This window comes from Furipterus horrens, unplaced genomic scaffold (genome assembly GCF_987537825.1).
Source record: "Furipterus horrens unplaced genomic scaffold, mFurHor1.1.pri manual_scaffold_11, whole genome shotgun sequence".
NCBI classification, from domain to species: Eukaryota; Metazoa; Chordata; class Mammalia; order Chiroptera; family Furipteridae; genus Furipterus; species Furipterus horrens.
Genome location: NW_028327181.1, coordinates 92406298 through 92415837, shown reverse-complemented (window position 1 = coordinate 92415837; position 9540 = coordinate 92406298).

The following is a 9540-nucleotide window of genomic DNA, read 5'->3' as shown; positions in this document are numbered from 1 at the left end:
TCGACCACATCTGCTTGGAGGGGCTGGATGAAGGAAGGCTCCTTGGGGGGTTGGTACATAGATGTCATCTAAAACTACCAGCAGGTGGGGATGGGCCAGTGAGGCGTTCCTGGTGGAGGGAGCGGTGTGAGCACAGGTGGAGGGAGAAAAGGAGGCAGGCTCGGTGTCTTCTTTGCACAAAGACATAAAGAGGCCACGGAGGGGCTTGCAAACAAGACACAAGCCCCACAAAGAGCCCACAGTCACTGAAACTTTTTGCAAATAGAATTTTCAAATACTGAAACGATCCCATATACTGTCTTGGGAGAGGAGGTGAGGGGTTACCTTGTCCTTCAAGAAACTGGTTTTATTGCATCGTGAGTATGTCGCGCTCAGGAATGGTTACCAGTGCCTTTTTAAAGTCACTCTTGGGTTCAGGCAGAGGGTATGAGAAACAGGTGTGTTTGAGCAAAACAGGCATGCCTGGGTGAAGGTGGCACGTGGAAGAAAATATGACTATCTCTAGCTTTGCAGGTTAGATGCAGTCCATACAAGTTGGCCAGGGAATGAATTTCTGAAAAGTAAATTTATTTCCCTTGTTTTCAATAAAAATCAGAGCCCTAGGCTCTCAAACCTAAACTGCTAATTTATTATAGAGCCAGTCGGCCATTACAAAAGGTGCTGAGGGGCAGGACCTTCTTCCCTCCCTTGAAGAATTAGATGCCACCTGGAAGGCTAGGACGTACAGTCAGTGCACGAGAACCCACGCCTGGTATTCAAGGGATTCATCCCTGAATCTGGGCTGCGGAGACTGGAAGGTGCTGGGGTGACAATGTACCAGCCCGAGGCCTACGCTACAAGAAAGCTTGGTGGCTTCTGTGTTTGCACTTTTGGAAGCCCTGAGCTACCATGTAAGAAGTCTGACTATCGTGTCAGACAGGCCATGTGGAGAGGTCACGCGGAGAGGTCACATGGGGGAGAGGCCCTGAGACTTCATGGAGAACTGAGGAACTCAGACTTGTTCCCCTGTTGGAGCCAATCCAGCCCCTGTCAGACTTCAGAGCCAAACCAGCCTGAGCTGCCTGACATGGGGGTGGTGACATGTTCTTGGAAGTTCTACCCAGAGACCAGCAACCCCGCCGTGCCTTGTTTAAATTCTGGCCCGGCAGACCTGTGAACAAACAATTTTGCTGTCGAGCCACCAAGTTTTGAGGTAGTCTGTTACACAGCAATAGTGATGAAACCTCATACTCACAGGAAAGGCCAAATGCCCATAAAAATGTCAGGAATCCATGCCATCTGGCTGGCCAGGTTGCTCAGGGTCAAAAGAAAGGACATGCCTGGTTTACCCACAGGCAGAAGCACTTACTCTTGGAGATCGAACAGGAAACTCCTGAAGTCCCTAGTTTTCTAGATTTACGTGTGAATGGGTCACAGGCTCTGGGTTAATTTCTCAGTCTTGGTCCAAGTACCCTGGGGCCGAGGGACCCACCTGACTTGGTTCCACCAAAGCCGTGCTTCCCCAGAGAGGCAATGACGAGGGAGAGTTGTGTTCAGGGGGCCTTTGGGGACATGGGGTCAGAGGTGCCTCTAATGGACAGACAGGTGTGCCCCATGTTCCGGGCAATCACAAAAACCAAGAGACAGAAGGAGTAGAGGAGGGATGGAGGCAAAAGCCACCCTGGGAGGCAGCAAAGGCAGCTGCCAGGGGCTCCTTCAGCCAACCCAGGACAGGAAGCGAAACCTAGGGTCTAAGAAGGGTACACACCAGGAAGGGGCTACATTCGGGGCCCTGGACTGGCAGGCAGGGCGGGCTTCCCGAGCAGGGCCAGGTGCTGGGCTGTGAAGACAGCATGACAATGGGGGCAGAGAGGAACAGGAAGTTCTGCAGCCGGGGACAACCCCCTGAACTTGCAGAAGCAAAAGTGCAGGCGTCCCAGCTCCGGAGGTGGGCTTGCTGGAGGCCCTGCAGGCTCTGGGGGTGAGGCGGAGAGGCAGGGGAGAACGTGAATGCCAGGCCAAGGCAGCAGACAGGTGAGACTGTGATTGGAGGCTGGGCCTGGGTCTGGCTCATTGTGGACCGCCCAACATCTAACATGTAATAGGTGCTCAATAAATATTTGCTGAATGGATGAACTTTGCTTCCAGGTGAAGCGGAGACTCAAGGGAACACAGTGAAATGAATGCTGGGGTGACTGGCAGAAGGGAAGACTCATGGGATGAAGAGGGCCCCACGAGGCTTCTGCAGTCGCCCCAAGAGAAGAGACAGAGCAGGGTGAAGGAGGGGGCAGCAGAGACAGAGATAAGGGGTGGGGAGCACCGTGCTCAAGAAGCGTTTTCCCAGGATGGGCAGCCGTGGCAAGAGTGGGTCTCGGGGCCCTGTGCTCCAGTCCAGCCTCGCCATTAAATCTCCGCGGGGCCTGGGCAGGCCAGCACCTCACTCTCGGGCTCAGCTCTGTCTCTGTGAACCAAAGGTGTCTGAGAAGAGGTTTCCCTTCTGCTCAGAGGCACTGTGCCTCTGAGACTGGGTGACGCATCTAAAGCACGGGTGGGGTGGTGTCGGGGAAGGGAAGGGGCCCCACGGGCAGGGTCAGTGGCAGTTCTGAGGACGGCTATGGAGAAAAGGATGTGGCTGTGGCCAGAAATAGGAAGTCAGAAGGGAGAGCTGGGCTGGGGTGGGAAAGATGACAGCTTTGCAGTTAGGGAAGTTGAGAGGGGGTGAGGGACATCTCCAGAGCAAATGGACACGAAACCACAGCCACCTGGAACAGTCCCTAGGTGGCCCCAAGTCCTACTCCTTGGAACCCGCGGGTGTTACTTTATATGGCAAAAAGATCTTGGCAATTGTGTGATTCAATTAAGGTCTTGAGATGGGAAAATGATCCTGGATTACCAGGGTAGGCCCTAAATGCCATCATGTGTATCCTTATAAGAGGGAGGCAAAAGGGAGATCTGACACACAGAGGAGGTGAGGTGAAGACTGAGCACAGAGAGATGTGAAGACGCTGAGCAAGGTGCCCACAAGCCCAGGAATGCCGGCAGCCCCAGAACCTGGAAGAATCAAAGAACAGATTCTCCCCCGGAGCTGCCAGAGAGATCCCAGAGAGCAGTATTGTTTTCCGACATCTGGCCTCCATAACTAGGGGAGGAAACATTTGGGTTGTTTTAAGCCATCAAGGGTTTTTGGTAATTTATGACAGCTGTCACAGGAAGTGACTACTGGCCATCCCCTAAATCAGAGACACTTAACTCACAGCCGAGTCGCCTCACCTGGGCCCCAGGTTAGCATGTGTGAGTGCTTACTCCTCAAGAGCCTGGGAAGCAGAAACTGGGAGTGCCTGCACTTCCCAAAAGAGGAAAATGGGGTGCAGAGAGGTTGGATAACCTTCCCAAGGTCACAGAACTGGCTGGTGACGTGTGACAGCTGATTAACTCCAGAGTTAATCCTCTTAGCCACCCCACTAGTATATCTCCGGGACAACACATGTTCCTAAAATATGTTACCTTTGCAAGGTTTCAGGTTCTGGTAACGGCATCACTGCCTTCTTCTCTCAGCGCCCTAAGTCAGAGCACTACAGTGTTCCCGCACTTATCGCGGGTCTTACGTTCTAGACGCCGCCACCCCGCGAAGCAGGAACCTTACATTTATTCTACACTCTTAAACCTACATAACTTCAACAACATCCGTATGCAGTACCGCAAAATCCCACGATATAGCGAAAAATCCGCGATAAATAATTAAATATAATGTTTTAAAACATCCCGCGATACAGTGAGGCCGCGCTAAGTGAGCCACGCTAGAGAGAGGGACGACTGCGTCATGCGTAACAGCCACGCTTCAAAAGCCCAACTCAGTCGCAGGGGGGCCGCACGTCACTCTTGTAACAGGCCTTTGAGAATTTATCTCCTGTGACCTGCTACACCACGGGGGTTGCAAACTGGGGCCCTAAGTGGGGTGGCTTGTTCAAGGTTCTAAAACCAGTCCACTGATGTCAGAACCAGCATCCAAAGCCAGTTCAGAACGTTCCTACCCAGCACAGAGTATATTTTAGGAGCAAATTAAGCAGCTTAAAAATGAGAAAAGGTCACGCTGGCTTGCTTACATGACCCTTGCTATTTAAGACAGTCCAAAGACCGCTCTCCAGCACTAAAATATAAAGTCAAGTGCACTTTCCACACACAAGCACACTGGGAGCATCAGGTCCGTGCTACCACCACCAGAGGTGCACAGGGAAACAGGACCAGGCACTTCCCAGGGTTGGAGCAGGGAAGGTCGCCTGACCCAAACAGGTCCGTCCATCGGCTGACCGAGGCCTAAAGGGCGCTCTCCAATGGGATGAGCGATTATTAATCAAACTAGTTCCCTGTACTGAATTGGAGACTGTGGACAGGACTGACAGAGTCAGAGAGAGACAGAGAGACAGAGAGACAGAGATGAGACAGAGCAGTCTGACCGCAGAGCTACCTTGCACCCTGGAAGCTCTCTGGGCCGGGGCCTGCGGGTCCTCGCTCCCCATCCTGCAGGAAACCTCAGTGATTCTCCATTCGTCATGATGGACATGAACTTCCTACAGAGTTCACGGGGCACAAAGCAGAGGCAAACCTGCACAGTTAGCATGTTTTCTCCCCACCCCTTTTGCTTTGCACCTTTGCACTCAGATGTTACATTTTAAATTCTTATTTACCTCTAAATGTCTTCCTGAATTTATTTTGCTGCCTGTCACACAGCGAATTCACCTTGGGCAAGTCTGATTTGCAAGGGAGTCCTCTCTCCTGAGACGGTCCCGGGAGGGGGCCTCACTGGCCCAGCTTCAGGCAGAGACCACGCTGTGTGCCACTGTTCCATGCTGTGAGGGTCAAGATGCGACGGGGCTTGGAGCCAGGCAACCTGAGACCCATTTTTCTATGTCAACCTTGCCTGAATTAAAATGGTTTCAAAATGAATATCAAACCCTTCCCCCACTGAGTAATGTTAAGTTTCTGCCTGAGCACAATGCTAACAAAAACAAAACAAACAAACAAAAAAACCCCAAAAACCCATTTGGTGTTTTCCCGTCGTAAAAATAGAGTAGAGCTGAACTCTGTTGGTCATTCGCCATTGATTTTTAAATTTGCTTAAAGATCCTATTAATATAAGGCTGAACACCTCCAATTACACCTTCTCAAATATCAACACAACTTCTTTCTCAGGAAACTTTTAGCCTGAGTGCCACCTCAGGGTGGCTAGGGTGGTATCATAGCCTGAGAATTTCACACACTGGTTTCTGACTTCTTTCGGGGGAAATTTTCAAAATGAAAAACAAAGGAAACACGAGGAGGATAAGAGGGAAGAAGGAAAACAAAGAAAGCAATGGCACTGAAAACGAATAAACATTTTTAAAAAAGATTAAAGAAAAAGAAAAAAGAAAGAAAAGGAACAGTAGCTACCCCCAAATCCTATCCCATGCCTGGCACTGTGGCAGTTTCTGCATTGGATGTTTAGTAACAAACTTACTGCACAGATGTTCTGGATGAGGCAGTCATTGCCCAGAAAGGCTAAGTTATTTGCCTAAAGCCACCCAGGTTAGTTAGTAAGCGGAGAAGCCTGGATTTCCATCCAAGTTCATCTTACTTGGAAGCTCATGCTCTTGTTTATCAATCTCAGAAGCATCCTGTAGTCATTTCTTAAAGAAACTTACAACATAAAATTTTAAAAAGCAGCACAGTAATTCTCTTGAAAAGTCATAATATAAAGTTGAAAGCTTGGGTGAAGTAAAATGTAATGAGTTGTGGTCGTTTGGGCCTCTTATGTTACTGAGCGAAGAGGCCATTAAAGAAATGGATTGCACAGAGGCTGGCGAGGAAGTGCCGCCCCTGGGGCTTCAGGGCCACGAGGCCACACAAGGACTGTGGCTCAGATGAAAGCATCCTGATGCCGTGGATTTGGCACAACCCAGCCCTGCATACAGCCTGGTGTGGACCCCACTCCAGCTTAGGCTTTGAAACTGGTTTTACACTTATAGCCCATGAGGCCATGACCTCTTTAGTTTTTCTTAACTGTGAAAAATTTCAAACACACACCATTTGAAAGAATAGCACAACCACCAACTAATATTTTGCCATTTGCTTTAGCTCTGTCTGTCTCTGTCTCTCTCTCAGGGAGTGTTCTTGCTGCTACCCCTGCTTGTAAGCTCCACCATGCCACAGTGTCTTTGCACATGCCATACCTGCTACCTAGACTTATGTTGTCTTCACTTTTCATCATAGCCTGCCATATTTTTGTTTCCCCTATTGGAGAGTGAACTTCTTGGGGTGGTGATAGGGGAGCTATTTCTCCTATTTACTTCTAGCGCCTTACAGAAGGCTGCTCTATGAAACAAAGGTGCCTTCTCACTTCTATTCTCTTCTATCCATTAGGCGTGCAGCGTTACGCCCAGGTATATTTAAGTCATCTTTGAAGGCCCAGCCCAAATGCCTTCTCCTCCACAGAAGTGTTTCTGACTCCATCTAGATGGAGTCATCATCGCCTTCCTCTGAAGGCCTGTAGCACTTTGCCTAGTCCCCGAGTGGTATTATCGCTGTATACCTTGGTTTAATTATGTATGCACCTGTAGCTTCTCCGCCACGAGATGGCTAGCATCCTAAATTCAATTCTGTAAGTGGATCGTTTTCTTATCAATAGTCTCCAGCACACAGGTGACATTATTGATGTTTCATAAATTCAGTTACATTCTACAAATATTTTCTGAGCACGTACATGTATCTAGCTAGCTACTTGACTACGGGCACAGAGAGATGACTGAGGCAGACACAGGAATCTCTGCCTTCTGGGAGCTTACCAGCTGTCCTGGAAGTCAGACTGGGAAATAAGTGATTATACCTGTTGACTGAGATACCAGGCGAACTAGAGGAACAGCTTCGAAGGAAGCACAGAGGGGTCTGTATACTTTGCTGGTCTGATGTGCAAGGTTGTTCTTTTGATTTTAAATGTGGACTGATTTGTTTTCTTCATGCAAAAATAACAGATGCTCCTCATAGGAAAATTAGAAAACAGAAAAGTGTAAAGAAGACAAAATGTCTTGTGATTACCATCACTCAGGAAAAAAAAAAAAGAAGTTAACATTTTGGTGTGTATTTTCAGTCTTTTTGCAAACTGTGGGGGATGATTGAAAGCTCAAATTCTTTTTTCAAAAACAGCATTATTGTTTATATAATTCATATACTATAAAAGTAACCAATTTAAAGGATGCAATTCAGTGGCTTTTAGTGTAGTCATAGAGTCATGTAACCACTACTACACTCTAATCTGAAAACGGTATCATCACCCCCCAAATGCCCATCCCCACTAGCACCCGCTCCCCACCTCCCCCACCGCCAGTGCAGGCAACTGCTCATCTGCGTTCTGTGTCTACAGATTTACATGCTCTGAACATTTCACACACACGGCATCATATATTTGTAAAGGCGAAGCCTTTCGTGTCTGGCTTCTTTCACTTAGCATACTGTCTTGAGGGTTTGAGGGTAATACTGCAGCATAAATCAGGCCTTCATCCTTTTTCATTGCTAAATGATATTCCATTGTATAAATATACCACATTTTGTCAGTATACCCACTCACCAGTTCATGACATTTGAGTTGTTTCCACTTTGGGGCTAGTGTGAATAATGCTGCTAGGAATATTCCCGCACAGAGCGTTTTGTGACTGTGTTCTCCCTTCTGTAGGGTTTGCATACCTAGGACTGAAATTGCTGGATCACAGCGTAATGCTGTTTAACGTTCCGAGGAACTGCCGAATGTCTCCACGGGGGCTGCACCACGTTACAATCTCCCTGGCAACGGAGGAGGTTTCCAGTGTGTCCACATCCTCACCAATGGTTCTCATCGTGCATTTGGCTCCTGGTTGGAGACACCCTGTTAGGTGTGAAGTGGAACCTCGTTGTGGTTTTGATTTGCATTTTCCTGGTGGCTAATCATGTTGAGCATCTCTTCGTGGGCCATGGGAAGCTCAAGTACTTACTTGCACCTTGCTACAAGCCTTGGTGGCTTGAGAACTGTGCTAAAGACAAGTATTAAGCCACCAGTGGATAGACAGGTCTGAGGTTTGGTAGCCAACTGCCCCACCTGAGCGCTGCCCACAGATAGTTTTGTAAACAATTATGAGGACACCCTTGGACATCAGCCCTACGCTGCTAGAGAATGTTCCTGGACACCCAAAACTAACAACAAAAAAAGTCCCCAAAATTAAGGTGCACAGGAGCTAAAACTAAAATAAAGCTTAATCTTACAATGCAGAAATAAAATAACTTTTATTATTTTTATTACTAAATGGGTAAAATTATTTCCTGTCAATAAAGCTTAATCTAACAATGCGGAAATAAAATAACTTTTGTTATTTTCATTACTAAATGGGTAAAATTATTTCCTGTCAAATTTTGAGATAGCTTCTCTAAACTGAGAATTATTCATTCAATACCAGCAACGCACCAAACACAAGACCCCTTTTTAAGTTTTTCTGTTCTGTTCTATGGAGCCACAAGGAAGGTGTGGTGCAGCTCCCGTGAAAATATGGAAGACCCTTGAGATATTGGATTTATAAGAACACTAGAGAAGTTCAGAAGCAAACTCACTAGTGTCTTGGAGGAAAAGTCAGGTTCAGAAGTAATCTGATGTGCAGGAATCTGAAAACAAAGTGGGTGTCATCATTTTTGCTACTGTGTAAGAACAGTTCACATCACCAGTTTTGGCAAGAAGTAGAAAGATATAAATAGGCACCAACCAAGTGAAATATGCAACTATTTAAAACAATTGTCATTGGGGCTTATGCTAATAACATGTTAATGATATATATAGGGAAACCAGACTAGAAACATCAAGATTATTTATGGTGGTTGTGGTAGAGTAGTAAGATCGGGAGTTTCAGTTTGGGGTAGCATATGAAGAACATGGTGCAAATTTACACTAAAAAAAAAAAAAAGAAAAGATTCTTGGAGAAAAAGAGGAAATCAAGCAGGATTCAAAGTCAATCCTGATGACATTTTGGTGACTATTATGGACTGAATGTTTGTGTCTCCCCAAATTCCCATGCCTTAGTCCCAGTGTGGTGGTTCTCGGAGGGGAGGCCTTTGGGAGGTCATTAGGTCATGAGGGTGGGGCCCTGATAAACGGATTAGTGGCCTTGGAAGAGGTCAGCTAGCTTCCCTTCTGCCAAGTGAAGCTGGCGGTCTGCAAACCCCAGAGGCCCCTTTCCAGAACCCCAGCACACCCACACCCTTTATCTTGGATGTTCAGTCTCCAGAAGAGCTAGAAATAAACTTCTGTTGGAAACCACCCAGTCTCTGGTACTTTTTATAGCAGGCCCGACAGTGACCATAAAACAAATGAATCTGAAAGCTCCAAAGAGCTTTTGAGGCTCTCAGACCCTAACTTTTATGCCTCAAAAAGACAGATGTGATCTTGAATACTTATGGGTTGATACAAGGAAATTCCCCATGAGAAAACGTGCAGGAAAAAAAAAAATTAAAAACCACTGAAGTGAATTAAAAAAACAACAATTATTTAATTACTTGTAGTGTCCTCAGAGA